The following is a 16,033-nucleotide window of genomic DNA, read 5'->3' on the forward strand; positions in this document are numbered from 1 at the left end:
ATTAAAAAATTGAGAGGGGGGCTTCCCTGGTGGCGCAGTGGTTGAGAGTCCGCCTGCCGATGCAGGGGACACGGGTTCGTGCCCCAGTCCGGGAAGATCCCACATGCCGCGGAGCGGCTGGGCCCGTGAGCCATGGCCGCTGAGCCTGCGTGTCCGGAGCCTGTGCTCCGCAATGGAAGAGGCCACAACAGTGAGAGGCCCGCGTATTACAAAAAAAAAAAAAAAAAAAAAAAAAAAATTGAGAGGGATCCACAGAATTTCACAACCGGCACAGCCATTTGGGATCGTTCCCCCAACTAAGCTGGGAAACTCAGCTGTGGTGATGGGCAGGTGAGCTCTGCTGAGCTTCCACCCGGAAAGTGGAAGTGTCTTTCCACAGTTAAGTGCTGTCATAATGAGCTCACAAATGGTTTCCTTCCTGCATCTTTCTGGCTGTGCCTCTGCCTCAAACAGCTGTAGCATTTGTCCCTGGGACTCCGAAGACAATTTCCCCATTCTAACAAGATTTTGCTATTGAGTAAAATAATTTTTCTTACTATGGCTTTAAATTTTTTTTTTTTTTTTTTTTTTACATCTGTAATCAGTTTTCAACGAAAGCTGTTTTTTTTCCCCCTCACATTCGGAAGTGATTTATATTAGGCATTAAAGACAAACATGGACATTTTTATTTTATTTTTTATTTCCTTAAGCAAGTAAGCAAGAGAAATCCAACAATAACTTGGAGTAGATTTACAGTTAGTTCTTCCATCCTTTCTCTTGCCCTGGAGCCTGATGGGACTTGAGTGTCCTTGGAGGAATGGCAGAGGGAAATGCTAGGGGCCAATTGCTGATTTTATCATTCAAACACAAAATTTGTTACACCACTTTATCAGTCACAGGGAAAGCAATTATACTGTGGTTCAATTTTCCACTCAATGGCTGTACTGGGGATCAAAGTCAGTTTTATGATGGGAAAAAAAATGTTTTGCTATTTTATTTGTTACTTAAAATAAAGAAGTACCATTATTATAATGCTTTCTGAGGTTTTTCCTAACCCCAACCTCTACTCCTTCATGAGATACAGTGGATTATTTTGGTTTTCTCCCTCCCTTTGATTAAATAATCAGTTTTCTTCCCATCCTCTAAAGTGTACTTCACTGTAGAAATGAAATTGGCACGGTTTAAGGCAACATAGCATTAGGACTCTAATCATAGGCACGAAGGGCAAAACCTGCCCTACGCTATATATTCTTTTCTAGATGGGTACTTTTTCAAAAGAATCAGGCATTGTAATGGTTTCTGTGCGCATGCATGTATTGTTATGTGTTGTTCTCATGTTTACTGTCACTTGTCTTTCACGTGAGTAATTAACATATCTTTCAGCTGTACTTATAACTCCTTTTTTTTGCTATAGAAAGTAAATAGTTAAGTGGGATTAGGTGTGGAGGAGGATTCATAGGAAATTCTTATTAAAAATCATACATTTTAATTCAGCAAATAGGGTATTTTCTCTTTACAATATTTTTCTCTTATTGTCTTTCTTTTTATTGAAGCAATTCAAGTAAGTAAAATTTAAACTATCGATACCAAAAGAACTTATAATTTTTCTAGAGATCTAACTTTAGGACTAGTTGACCCTTTTTGTTTAAAAGTTCCACTTTTAAACCCAGAAATCCAGTAATGGGAACCTCAAACAACTGTGCTATGGGGCTACAGTTCAGAGAGCTAAGTGAAAACTAATATTTTTATTGAATACTCATTCACATTTGTTAAGAAAACAGAGACACGTGACAGATATTTCCCTCTCTCAAACTATATCGAGTTCACCCTCACATTGCTAGTTGGTTTCAGCTTTTACAATTTGACTGCCATCGCCTTTATTTTTTCTGGTCTCCTGCTAATTGCCTCCAGGCTCGAAGAGTCTTACAGCACATCTCCTGAATCCAGGAGCAGAGAATTCTGGAATCTGCTGTAGGTGAATAATTGTGGCAGTAACTGAGTGATGGTCTGGCTACCACGGGACACTTCTGTGCTCACGTGGAGCTTGGGTGATGGCAGGGGAGGTGAGTGTGAGGCCCCATAAGGGTTTGCAAGGGGAGGCAGGTGGGCTGGCCCTGACGGTAGCAGCACCACAGGCTGGCTGGTGTCAGCCTTCCTCACTTCCTTTCTGCCCATCCTTGGTGCTGTCTGTCTGGGTCCTTGTGCTGTCTGTCTGGGTCCTTGGTGCTGTCTGTCTGGGTTTTTGAGGAGGCTTAGGGTGAGTGCCAACTTTGAAAGTGGGAGAATCTCCCTCTCTGTGGTTTCCCTATAGATTTCCCCACTTTTATGAATTTAACGTGCTTTCTATATAATGGTGAGCTTTATGACTTGGGGCAATAATCTGCACCTCAGAAAAACATGTGCACGTGAGAAAGACATTTCTGACAACTACAGCTTCTGTTCGTTGAACGTTTATTATGTGCTAGGTCCTGTATGTACACTAGCCATCATATCCTTGAAGCAACCCTGCAAGGCACAAATTACTACTCTCAGCTTTTAAGATGAGAAAGTTGAGACCCTAAAATCTATTTCAACTATGCTTTAAACTGTTCCCCAAACTATCCTTAGAACGTGTGCTTACTATATGGTAAAGAGTATACAGATAACAATATTAACCAGTCCAAATACAACAGTACTCCTCATTTAATCTTAAACACCATCTTCCAAAGCTTCAAGTTCATTTTTCTACCTTTATGTACACCAAATGCTCAAAGAGCTCTAATTAATTTGACCTAAAATTTAACTTACTTTGGCAAGGCAGACTAATGCAAATTTAGCTTGTCCATAGAAGTATTACTGCAGAGACAGTGCTCTGAACCTCTGAAAATATCAACTGTTATATTAATAAATTTATTATCTTAATAAATGTATTTAAAGCTGGCAGTTACTTTGCTACTATTTTGATTTGTACTGGCATGAAATTACAGTTTTATTCTATTAAACAAAATGCAACTTTTTCAATGTAGTCACTGGCATAGTGACTAAGTACTGTTCATTAAAATATTATTTTTTTAACATCTTTATTGGAGTATAATTGCTTTATAATGGTGTGTTAGTTTCTGCTTTATAACTAAGTGAATCAGTTATACATATACATGTGTTCCCATATCTCTTCCCTCTTGCATCTCCCTCTCACTCTCCCTATCCCACCCCTCTAGATGGTCATAAAGCACCGAACTGACCTCCCTGTGCTATGCGGCTGCTTCCCACTACCTATCTATTTTACATTTGGTAGTGTATATATGTCCATGCCACTCTCTCACTCCGTCCCAGCTTACCCTTCCTCCTCCCCGTGTCCTCAAGTCCATTCTCTACACCTGCGTCTTTATTCCTGTCCTCCCCCTAGGTTCTTCAGAACCCTTTTCATTTTTTTAGATTCCATATATATGTGTTAGCATATGGTATTTGTTTTTCTCTTTCTGACTTACTTCGCTCTGTATGACGGACTCTAGGTCCATCCACCTCTCTACAAATAACTCACTTTCATTTCTTTTTACAGCTGAGTAATATTCCATTGTATATATGTGCCACATCTTCTTTATCCATTCATCTGTTAATGGACACTTAGGTTGCTTCCATATCCTGGCTATTGTAAATAGAGCTGCAATGAACATTGTGGTACATGACGCTTTTTGAATTATGGTTTTCTCAGGGTATATGCCCAGTAGTGGGATTGCTGGGTCATATGGTAATTCTATTTTTAGTTTCTTAAGGAACCTCCATACTGTTCTCCATAGTGGCTGTATCAATTTACATTCCTACCAACAATGCAAGAGGGTTCCCTTTTCCCCACACCCTCTCCAGCATTTATTGTTTGTAGATTTTTTGATGATGGCCATTCTGACCCATGTGATGTGATACCTCCTCGTGGTTTTGATTTGCATTTCTCTAATGATTAGTGATGTTGAGCATCCTTTCATGTGTTTGTTGGCAATCTTTATAGCTTCTTTGGAGAAATGTCTATTTAGGTCTTCTGTCCATTTTTGGATTGGGTTGTTTGCTTTTTTGATATTGAGCTGCATGAGCTGCTTGTAAATTTTGGAGATTAATCCTTTGTCGGTTGCTTCATTTGCAAATATTCTCTCCCATTCTGAGGGTGGTCTTTTCGTCTTGCTTATGGTTTCCTTTGCTGTGCAAAAGCTTTGAAGTTTCATTAGGTCCCATTTGTTTATTATTGTTTTTATTTCCATTTCTCTAGGAGGTGGGTCAAAAAGGATCTTGCTGTGATTTATGTCATTGAGTGTTCTGCCTATGTTTTCCCCAAGAGTTTGATAGTGTCTGGCCTTACATTTAGGTCTTTAATAGATTTTGAGTTTATTTTTGTGTATGGTATTAGGGAGTGTTCTAATTTCATTCTTTTACATGTAGCTGTCAAGTTTTCCCAGCACCACTTATTGAAGAGGCTGTCTTTTCTCCACTGTATATTCTTGCCTCCTTTCTCAAAAATAAGGTGACCATATGTGCGTGGGTTTATCTCTGGGCTTTCTATCCTGTTCCATTGATCTATATTTCTGTTTTTGTGCCAGTACCATACTCTCTTGATTACTGTAGCTTTGTAGTATAGTCTGAAGTCTGGGCACCTGATTCCTCCAGCTTTGTTTTTCTTTCTCAAGATTGCTTTGGCTATTTGGGATCTTTTGTGTTTCCATACAAATTGTGATTTTTTTTTTTGTTCTAGTTCTGTGAAAAATGTCACTGGTAGTTTGATAGGGATTGCACTGAATCTGTAGATTGCTTTGGGTAGTATAGTCATTTTCACAATGTTGCCTCTTCCAATCCAAGGACATGGTATAACTCTCCATCTGTTTGTATCATCTTTAATTTCTTTCATCAGTGTCACAAAGAAAGAAAACTACAGGCCGATATCACTGATGAACATAGATGCAAAAATCCTCAACAATATATGAGCAAACAGAATCCAACAGCACATTAAAAGTATCATACACCATGATCAAGTGGGTTTTTTCCCAGGAATGCAAGGATTCTTCAATATATGCAAATCAATCAATGTGATAAGCCATATTAACGAATTGAAGGAGAAAAACCATATGATCATCTCAATAGATTCAGAAGAAGCTTTTGACAAAATTCAACACCCATTTATGATAAAAACCCTCCAGAAAATAGGCATAGAGGGAACTTACCTCAAAATAATAAAGGCCATATACGACAAACCCACAGCAAACAGCATTGTCAATGGTGAAAAACTGAAAGCATTTCCTCTAAGATCAGGAACAAGACAAGGCTGTCCACTCTCACCACTATTATTCAACATAGTTTTGGAAGTTTTAGCCACAGCAATCAGAGAAGAAAAAGAAATAAAAGGAATCCAAATCGGAAAAGAAGTAAAGCTGTCACTGTTTGCTGATGACATGATACTATACATAGAGAATGCTAATGATGCTACCAGAAAACTACTAAAGCTAATCAATGAATTTGGTAAAGTAGCAGGATACAAAATTAATGCACAGAAATCTCTTGCATTCCTATACACTAATGATGAAAAATATGAAAGAGAAATTAAGGAAACACTCCCATTTACCACTGCAACAAGAAGAATCAAATACCTAGGAATAAACCTACCTAAGGAGCAAAAGACCTTTATGCAGAAAACTATAAAATATAATTTTGATTTAGAAGCTTAGATGTCAAAATAAGTAGACCAACTGTTTTTCCTTCCTATTATTTTAATGAACTTAATGCTGGGTCCTATTCATCTTGTGATAATCCAGTCAATCAATTAATAATTTACCTATAAATGGTCAGCTCAGGCCAGAGGCAAAAACCTTATTTTGGTAGGACATTGAAAAAATAGGATAAAATATCTAGCTTTTTAAAATATCTAGCTTTTTAAAGCAGGATTATCTAGATGAAATATGGTGAACATAATCCTAACTATTGCCCTATGTTCCCAATGGGTTGTGTCTACATATCAATTAGTTGGCTGCCATGACACCAAATTCTTAATTTAGTGCAGTATGAGATTGTAAATGAGGCTAGTTCTCTTTAGTGTGATGTTATGATGTATTTTAAATCACATTTTTAAACTTCCTTTGAATTGTGGACCAAATTTTTAAGTGGTCTTTTTAAGACGTTTCTTCCCATTTTATATAATTATACATTAACTCTGACATATAAAAGCTCCAATTCTAGTAAACAACACGAAACTGAATACCTTGCCAACAATTTAATTACCCTCCCAATTAAAAAAAACTAATATGCAAATATCCAAATTTAGAAAGTAATTGGGGGAGCTGGTAGTGATTATATTTCTTTAGAATTTTTCACTTTACCTACAGGACAATCGATGTTTTAAAATTCCAGATTGTTCTTACTCATTTATTTTGGCACTTTACTGCATTTGCGTTTTTATTATCTGCTCACCTGTTTTTATTCCTTACTGTGGAATGCCCTTCTGAAGGGCAAGATCCAGGACTTTCTTATTCTTTCTTACTCCAGTGTTTAACACATAAGGAACTAAAATACTGGTATCATAGTGAAGCAATTAACTAAATACAGTTTGAAACAAATTTTCAGAAATACATATACATAAGTACATATAGCAGTTTTTTCTTTTTTCTTAACTCCTATACATCTCAGATGCATTAAGATCTGTTTATAAATTAGCTCTCACTTTTCTGAAAAGTCTCTTTACTTCTTATAGGAAACACATAGGGTAATTTTTCATAAAGAAATACTATGGAGCTAAATTCTCCCCCTCTGAGAAAATGTTCATAGAAGCACAGAAAGAATGAACTAAGTCAAACACTTTCTTCTACAGCTTTCAGAGCAAATACTGTTTTCTGTCCTTTTCCCTTTGGCAGCACAAAGAAGTAAATGAAAGTAAATAAATAAAATATTTTACTCCCATCCAATGCTTTAAGTCCTACAATCACAAACTTATATTTACAAACACTAGATTTCAAAGAGCAACATCGGTCAATAAGGCTGCCATTTCAAGCTTAAAAGCATAGCTGATGAGAGACATGATGATTGCTTAAAATAACCTAAGGGTATGAAAACTAAAGTGGAGAAAGAATTATTTAGGCATAGCTAAAGCATAATTAAAGAGAGATATAACTGGATGGAGAAACACTGTTTTAAAAAAAAAAACGAAGAAGAATTTCAGAGAAAAAAAAATCATTATATAAAAAACCCTCAAACTTTCTTAACAGTCTATTGGGCTGTGGAAGTAGTTCTAATGGAAAGAAGCAGGAAAAAGCCAGGAGTGCTTAAAACTAGACCAAAAACTACCAAGGACGAAACAAGGGTGAGGACAACCTTACACAGGCAAGAGACGTATAAAGGCAATTAAATAAAGTCTCCTATTTTTAGGAGATCTTAGGAGTCTCCTATTTTTTTTTTATTTTTTTTTGCGGTATGCGGGCCTCTCACTGTTGTGGCCTCTCCCGTTACTGGAGCACAGGCTCCGGACGCGCAGGCTCAGCGGCCATGGCTCACGGGCCCAGCCGCTGCGCGGCATGTGGGATCTTCCCGGACCAGGGCACGAACCCGCGTCCCCTGCATCGGCAGGCGGACTCTCAACCACTGCGCCACCAGGGAAGCCCTGGAGTCTCCTATTTTTAAGCATCTTATTTGAAGATATGAAATCCTATTGTTTCTTCTAAGTGGATTTTCCAAGAGAATATGCTAAGCAGAGCACCGATGAATAATTTCGAACAGCCCTTCAAGTAAAATCCTAATTTTCATCCACAAAGTTAAAAATTATTTATGTACACACACCTTCTAAAGTTGATATTCTATTTTATCTTAAACCATATATACTCTGTTTTAAATAACTAAGTAAAAGTCAAACTCTTTGGACATTTTTTCCCCAAATCTATTTCCCTCCATATATAACCCTACTTAGAGCAACAGAAAAATGAAGATCCAATGTTTTTCCTCCCCAGCTATAAAAGCGCCAAGATTCTTCAGCCTGACAAATTGAAATGAGTTAAAGGCATCTCCCACATGGGAATCTGTAGCCCTGGCTCATGGTCGGAAATAAATTTTTCAGTAAACCTGCACGTAGGGTAAGGAAGGAAAACCTCCCTGATTTTTTTTCCCTCCCTTTATCTTTTATTTCAATTGAGGGATAAACAAGCAAGAATATTCTCTCTTTTTCATCTGAATTTCCAAAAGACAGTACTTCAGATAAAACCAAGAAGATTCTAGATGATCCAGAAATTTCTGAATATAAGGAAACAATTGTTATTCTGCCATATGCCAACTAGGTTGGCTCCCTGATTGTAATGACATCCAGTTTATTTACAATGTATCACAGATAAACAGCAAACACTACATTTATATCTTTTTTTTTTTTTTTTTTTTTTGCAGTACGTGGGCCTCTCACTGTTGTGGCCTCTCCCGTTGCGGAGCACAGGCTCTGGACACACAGGCTCAGCGGCCACGGCTCACGGGCCCAGCCGCTCCGCGGCATGTGGGATCTTCCCAGACCGGGGCACGAACCCGTGTCCCCTGCATCGACAGGCGGACTCTCAACCACTGCGCCACCAGGGAAGCCCCTCCCCACACTTTTTAAATCTATTCTGAGTCCCTAAATATCCCTTCAGCCTTTATCATGTCAACAGAACCCACCGAGCTTTCATAGTTCATTGGTCTATGGCGGGCTGGAGTATATTGATTTGTAATGTTCTTCAGTTATTTTCCGTGTTTACATAGTTTACAGCAACAAGCTTTTCAGTGAGAGCCATCTTTTATTCCTCTAATGTACCTCCCACAGCACCTAGGAGTGTGCATCATGTATCATCAATTACCTACAAACTCTTATCAAACTGAATTGACTCAAAATGTGTCTTACTCTATTTTGTAAATATATTTCAAGCATAAGGGATCAAGTATTACATAGTGGTGCAGCAAAACTGACTACATATGTATAAAATCCCACCCCTGAGATTTCATGACAAGGAATTTATGAATTATATTACACAAATTATTCCATCTTATAATTTTGTCTATTAACCTCAAGGGGATGTTATCAGTTGTGGAAATTTTTTGACAGGTTGTCATATTTCAATCCAAGTTATAACAGATTCTGACACTCCAAAAAATCTTGATTTAATGTGCCAGAAATAGACAGTGACTGTCACTGATGGTCTTGTTTGTTCTGAACTAAATTCATTCCTCAGGGTCATAGCATTACATCTCAGCAGTAAGATTTCAACACTGGTTCTGATCCAGGTCAATGAATAAGATGTCATGCACCCAGGCTTTACATAGAAATAATAAATGAATTGGGTTTTCTCCTTTGCCTATCAGGTTCTTTTCCACCTCTACCTCCCAATAGTTTAAGGGAAAAACAACTGCAAAAATTCTAGATAGAACTGGGAAGGAATAATTTCTTAAAACCTAATTCTTATAAGTCAGGCATAAGCTTAGGGTACAAAACAAAACAATAATAATAAAATTGTAAGCTGTGCTGTATGATTTTGGTTATATTGATATAAACTGAAGAGCAAGTAGTCATTTAGAGCATTTCGACGCAACTAAAGTGTACTTTATGTGGTAAGCAGAATAATGGCCCCCAAAGATATCTATAACCTAATCCCCAGAACCTGTGAATTTGCAGACATAATTAACTGAAGGACCTTAAGATATCCTGGGTTATCTAGGTGGGCTCTGTGTAGTTACAAGAGGTGGAAGAGGGATGCAGAAGAATGATGGGAATCAAAGAGGGATGCAACTACAGAAGACTGGTCAGAAAGGTGCTACAGTGCTACCTCTGAAGATGGAGAAAGGAGGCCATGAGTCAAGGAATGGAGGCAGTCTCTTTGAAGGCGGGAAAGACAAGGAAAATGATTCTCCCACAGAGCCTCTAGCAAGTAAAGCAGCTCCGCCTCCACCCTGATTTTAGCCAAGTGAGACCCATGTTGGACTTCAAAGATCCAGAACGGTAAGATAATACATTTGTATTGTGTTAAGTAACTAGTTTTGTGGTAATGTGTTATGACAGCAATAGAAAACTAATACATGACTCTACCTGCATATGATGTTATCTCTATGAAGGCATGGCTTTTAATCCATTTGCTGCTCCTTTGCAAATCCGAGAATGGTGGTTGAACCCTAGTACACACTTAGTACATGTCCTTTGAATAAAATATTGATGCAACCTTTTATATTTTACCAAAACAGTCCCAGCATATTATCTACCCTCACTCTCACAACAATCTAATTCCTTTTATTTAGGTATCATCAGCATCTCCTGAATTTTATAGTGAGGGAAATATTTAGTAATTTCTTCAACATTATCTAGCTGTCAAAAGGTATGGTCAGGGCTTGAGACAAAGTCATTTGACTTTCAATCCAGTGATCTTCTCACTACGTGATTACCCAATCGCAGTTTCTAAAAGAAAGAAAATGGATTGGCCAATAGAACCTTCATTTTAGTTCAATCTGTGACAAGGAACGTGTCTCTAAAACAGGCTAACACTCTCTTTCTAATTCCATTTGACTTTCAAGATAATTCAAATTAGGGATTAAATAACAACAGCACACCTTAAAAGAAATGTCTTGCCATTCTACTTAGAAAGCTCATCATTCAATGAGAAAAGGTGCCCCAGGTTCTTTGTCCAGTCACAGAGAGCACAAGCATCATCTACTGCGTTTGCTCCTAGAACCAGGCAGGATAAGTAGAGGGAAAGCAGCCACAGCTCTGCTGAAGAGCTACCATAGAAGCCAGAAGTCCACACCAGAGGCAGACAGGCCCACTAGCCCAGAATCAGACCTCCAGGCCACTTTGTGTTCAGGAATCCTATCTGGGTCTTCTTTGATTCCATCCGACATTAGTGGCTGTCGTAGTATACTGCAGCATAACATACTGCCCTAAAACGTCCTGAACTAAATCAATAATAATCAGTTGGCATTTCTCATGGTTTCATAGGTCATGGATCCGAAAGGGCACAGTGGGGATGGCTTGTTTCTGCTCCACATCATCTGGGACATCAGCTGGAAAACTCAGGAGGCTGAGGGCTGTAGTCATCTGGAGGCTTGACTGGGGCTGGAGGATCAGCTTTGACTGTGGCTCACTCACGCAGCTAGCAAGGCCATGCTGGACATTGGCAGAAGGCCTCAGTCCTCTCCACATGGGTCTCTCCATGGGGTTGCTTAGTGTCTTCACGGGATGGCATCTGGCTTCTTCTAGAATGAATGATCCAAGAGACCAAAGCAGAAGCTGCAAAGCATTTTATTACCTGAAGTCACATACCATCATTTCCACAGTATTCCATTGGTCACATAAGTCAGCCCTAATTCAATGTAAAAGAGGACTGAACAAAGGCATGAATACCAGGAAGCAAAGATTATTAGGGATCATTTTGGAGGCTGGCTGTCACATTGACAGAATCAAAGCACTCTGCTCTCAGGAAACATCTTAACAAGTCCCAGAACCGACAACACTATCTGCTCTGCAAAAATAGAATGATCGGGCTTCCCTGGTGGCACAGTGGTTGAGAGTCCGCCTGCCGATGCAGGGGACACGGGTTCGTGCCCCGGTCCGGGCCGCGGTCCGGGCAGATCCCACATGCTGCAGAGTGGCTGGGCCCGTGAGCCATGGCCGCTGAGCCTGTGCGTCCGGAGCCTGTGCTCCGCAATGGGAGAGGCCACAGCAATGAGAGGCCCGCGTACCGCAAAAATAAAACAGAATGATCAGGATCACATGCCTTGTCAATCTTAGCTTTCATGCATACCATAGGAAGTACTTTTCCTCCTATGAGAATACAGAATATTAATTAGTCAAGATAGGCTAGAAAGGAAAAGGATTGATCGACTGTAACAAATAAAACTCCAGATTTCAGTGGCTTAATACAATAAAAAATGTTTTCTCCTTTTAATTAATATTGCATAGAGCAATGAAGGTCAGTGGTCCTGCTGGGAGTCTTGTAAGTGATAAATCAGGGATCCATTTTCTGTCCACAACTACCACTGTCATTGGGGAAAGGGAAACAAGAGTGTGGAAGTACTGCCCAGGGTGATTTATAGTCAGACTTGAAAGGAGTGAACATCATTTTTACTGGATCTCAGTTGCGTGGACCCAACATAACTGCAAGGAAAGTTGGGGAATATAGTCCTTCTCAGTGCCCAGGAGGAGGAAATATGATTAGTGGGAATCTAGGCAGCCCACTGATAGTTCTGTGCCACACTGAGCTCTCTGAGGGGACCCACTACCTTGATATTGGAGATATCTTTTTAAAATATGTCTTAGCTGAGGGAAGATTGCTGCCATGTCCTGCTCGTCATCTACCATCCAAGGAGCGGAATGGAGTTGATTCTCCCCTGCAACGCACATGAGCTGGCCCACCACCGACTGAACGTCTCCGTCACCAACACCAAGACCAGAGAAAACTACTTAGTCTCCAGTTTTCCTTCCGGGGGGACCTCGTTAAGAAGTGGGTGGATGGAGGCTTCACCCTCTGCCTTCCCATCCTGCCTATAGGCCACCATTCAGTGGATGATTGGACATCTCCCTGCAGGACAAAAGGCAGCTGGATCTCTATGTTAATAGCGCCAACCAGGACATACTGTTCAGGGTAAACTGGGTGAGACTTAACCAAGCCCTCCCCCCATCAAGCAAGAGGATAATGGAATTATTGTATCAACATGGCTTTGATGATGCCATCAAGTTTTTACTTAAAGAAAGTTGGTTTGAATAGAATGTTTAAAACTTTATAATGCAAAACACATTTCAGACTGTTTTTGATGGAGGTTTTCTAATGAAATCTTTTTTTTCAAAGCCTAAAAGAAATGTCTTAGCTGATCATATTAATTCTCTGTTTTAGAACTATTACTCAGGATAAAGACTAAGGTCCACAGCAAGGCATCCACAGCCCTGGACGTCTGGCCCTGACTACCTCTCCTGCCACACTCCCAGCCATTGCCACCCTCCCCTCTTCACTTCTGAACTCTTCTCTTCCTTGTGGCTCCGTTCACTGCTTTACATGAGCCTTCGTTCCAGTACTGGCTCTCAGTTGTAAGTGACTAAGGCAAGTGCTTTAACCTCTCTAAGCCTCAGTTTCAACATTTATAAAATGCGTAATAATAATATCCACCTCTGAAGATTAAGTGAGAAAACGTATAAGGCACAGCACCTGGAGCATAGGAGTAGCTCAATAAATTCTGGTTGTTTAGTTAATTATTCTCCTTCCATTTTGCTATCTTGTCAAGCCAATGTGCTTGAGACTGATAGTATAACACATTAATTATTATTATTTAATACAAATTTCCTATTATTTGGAGAGGAAGTTTGACAAAGTGACTGAAATCTTGGATTCAAGCTCAGTCATTTTTCTTGGATTTAATCCCACCTTTACCGCTTTCTTGCTCTGTGAGCTTGGAAAAGTTATTTAACATTTTTTGAATCACAGTTCCCAGGCCTGTTAAGTCTGTTGAGTAAAGATAATAATTATACCCATTTCATAGCATTTTTGTGAGGAGCAATTGGGATAATAAATAGGAAATACTTTTTAGTTTCTGGTTCACAGTAAATGCTTAATAAATAATAGCTATTATTACTTTCACTACTACACTTAATTAATCCCTACCATGGGCCAAGTACTACTCTAGATATTTTATCCTTAAAGTAGTCTCTTTTTTAATGAAAAAAATGTGGAGCTACCAAAAGTTAATTAATTTCCCCAAGATCACACTGCTGTTACATTTAAGTCGAGTCATAAAGACAAGACAGTCTGACCCTGGCATCTGTGTACTTTCCATCATGTCACTATTTCTCCCAAATTCAATGCACATTTCTCCAAATGTATGTGTTCTCAACAAGGGTATCTAATCATAATAAAGGCACATAACTCTGCTATGACTTTAGCAGAACTGAAACCTTGCTTTCCACAATTAGAGTGAATGTAAAGTCTAGAATACAAACATACTTCACTGTAGCATGAGTTCCAAGGGACCCACCCTGACATATCCTTGGAGACGTTGCCCATGGATGCCAGGCCAGCTTTTCAGTGCTCCCATAAAGAAGCCAAGGGGCATCATGGGCCCTTTCCAGTTTGGTTGGTATTAGAACTGCTTTAAAAAGTAATCCAAGTTCCCTCTAAACTTGTTATTCAAAGAAACTACACTTGCCCTGCCACGGGCTTTGTTTTGTCAGGACCTGTCCTCTGAAACATTTCAAGTGAGGTCTATGCGCTGCCAGGATCCTCACGTGCAAGTGTAACCATCAGTGGCTCCAGCCAGTAAATCATTTAAGGCACGTATTTAAGGCATGATGCGTTCCTGAGTATTCATTTTATTTTGCTTTGTTTACTATGGTGTTTTGGCCTGAACTGGTCAAAATAGATGCTAAATCGTAAAACTCTTTAAAAGAGGAATCTTTGATATGCCCAAGGATTTATCATCCCAGTAATGACTGATGACTTCAGGGTATTAATCTGTTGGCAGAAGTAAATCGAGAAGTGAAAGGCTACCTACCCATCCTTCCCATCCAACTTTAAGTGTAACTTCTTTCCTGAGGTCTTCTCTGGTAATTCCAAGTACACAGGGACTATGTGTGGGTTAGCACTGCTCATTCTACACTTAGCTACAGAGTGACTCTGGATCCTATTCATTCAATCAATATTTATTGAACACTGTCTATGCCAGACAATGTTCTAGACACTGAGGATACATCAATATGTAAGACAAAATCTCTCCCTTCCTGGAACTTACACTCTAAAAAAAAAGAGGCAGACACTAAATATATAGGTATTTAAAAACATCAGGAGAAAATTAAGAAGTGTTCTGTTTTGAGTATCTGCTCTGTTTGGCTTCAATTATAGTCATTTTAACTTTCTAATTATTATCATTTCAAGTGTATGTACCATGTGTCTTTGTGTCTTCACACAGGTAGTTCTCAGGAAATTACGCCAAATGGGGTTTGGGGGCATCCTTCTTTAAAGAGAAGGAGTATGAACACACCTACCAATATAAATTATATTTCCATTGTAAAGAAATTAAGATATTCACCATAAGAATTTTCTACATACGTAGACTAACTTTGAAGGTAAAAATAAAAATGAATTCATTAGCTGTGACTCTAAATTCCTATGCATAAATATGTTTTGTTTTATATTTGTGAGGCACCTGAGGTAATAAAATCCTTGAATTCTGAGTTTGATAGCAGTCTTAATAAAAGTAAGATTACAGAAGCAGCAATAAAACCTATCATGCATGATTAAATACGGAGGGGCAAATTAATTTGGCACTGCTTTGACAGAAAATTTCCTTTGTTGTGCTTATATACCTGTGTGTTGTACCAATGGCTTTTGTGATTCTCTAGTTTAATCATGCCTTTAAGGTGATGAGCTGCACGCGGATGATAGATTATCAAACTCTAGATGTTTATTCAGGAAACACACAGAGGTAGGAGCAGGCACAGAATCCTGTGCTGCCTGTGGCATTTACATGAAAAAGAAAGCCTAATATTTTGCAGAACATTGAATTGCTCTATGTTTGAGATATCTTCTAAGGACAAATTCTAATTTGGGTACTTTAATAGCAGAATATTTTATACATTTACAACTTAAAATTGAGCTTGAAAAGGTAAAGTCTATTATGGGTTAAGGTAAATCCATAGCGATCTATACATTCCACAGTTTCCCCCAAAGTCTACCTTCTATTCCATGAATAGATTTTGAGGTGCATGGAAGACTGGGAGGTGCATGGAACATTGGTGACAAAGAGATGGCAGTCTGCTATGAGAGAGTAGGAAATCCAGAATAAGAGGAAACGCTAACATCTCTTTTACTGAGATGATTAAGAGTCTGTGCTTATCAGTGGCATGAAATGTGCTGTTAAATCACTTTTGGAGGGACTTCTCTGGTGGCACAGTGGTTGAGGATCCTCCTGCCAATGCAGGGGACACAGGTTCGATCCCTAGTCTAGAAAGATCCCACATGCCGCGAAGCAACTAAGCCCATGTGCCACAACTATTGAGCCTGTGCTCTAGAGCCCATAAGCCACAACTACTGAGCCTGTGTGCCACAACTACTGAAGCCCATGCACC

The 16,033-nt window shown here is 39.2% G+C and overlaps 1 pseudogene across 1 annotated transcript; it reads left to right on the forward strand.

Moving 5' to 3' along the window:
• Nucleotides 1–11,885: 11,885 nt before the first annotated feature.
• Nucleotides 11,886–12,686, forward strand: LOC309828216 (patatin-like phospholipase domain-containing protein 4; annotated as a pseudogene). The gene is made up of 2 exons: nt 11,886–11,891; nt 12,239–12,686. The product of its transcript is annotated as a patatin-like phospholipase domain-containing protein 4 (transcript).
• The last annotated feature ends 3,347 nt before the right edge of the window (nt 12,687–16,033 follow it).

This window comes from Grampus griseus (genome assembly GCF_964374135.1).
Source record: "Grampus griseus genome assembly, chromosome: 10".
NCBI classification, from domain to species: Eukaryota; Metazoa; Chordata; class Mammalia; order Artiodactyla; family Delphinidae; genus Grampus; species Grampus griseus.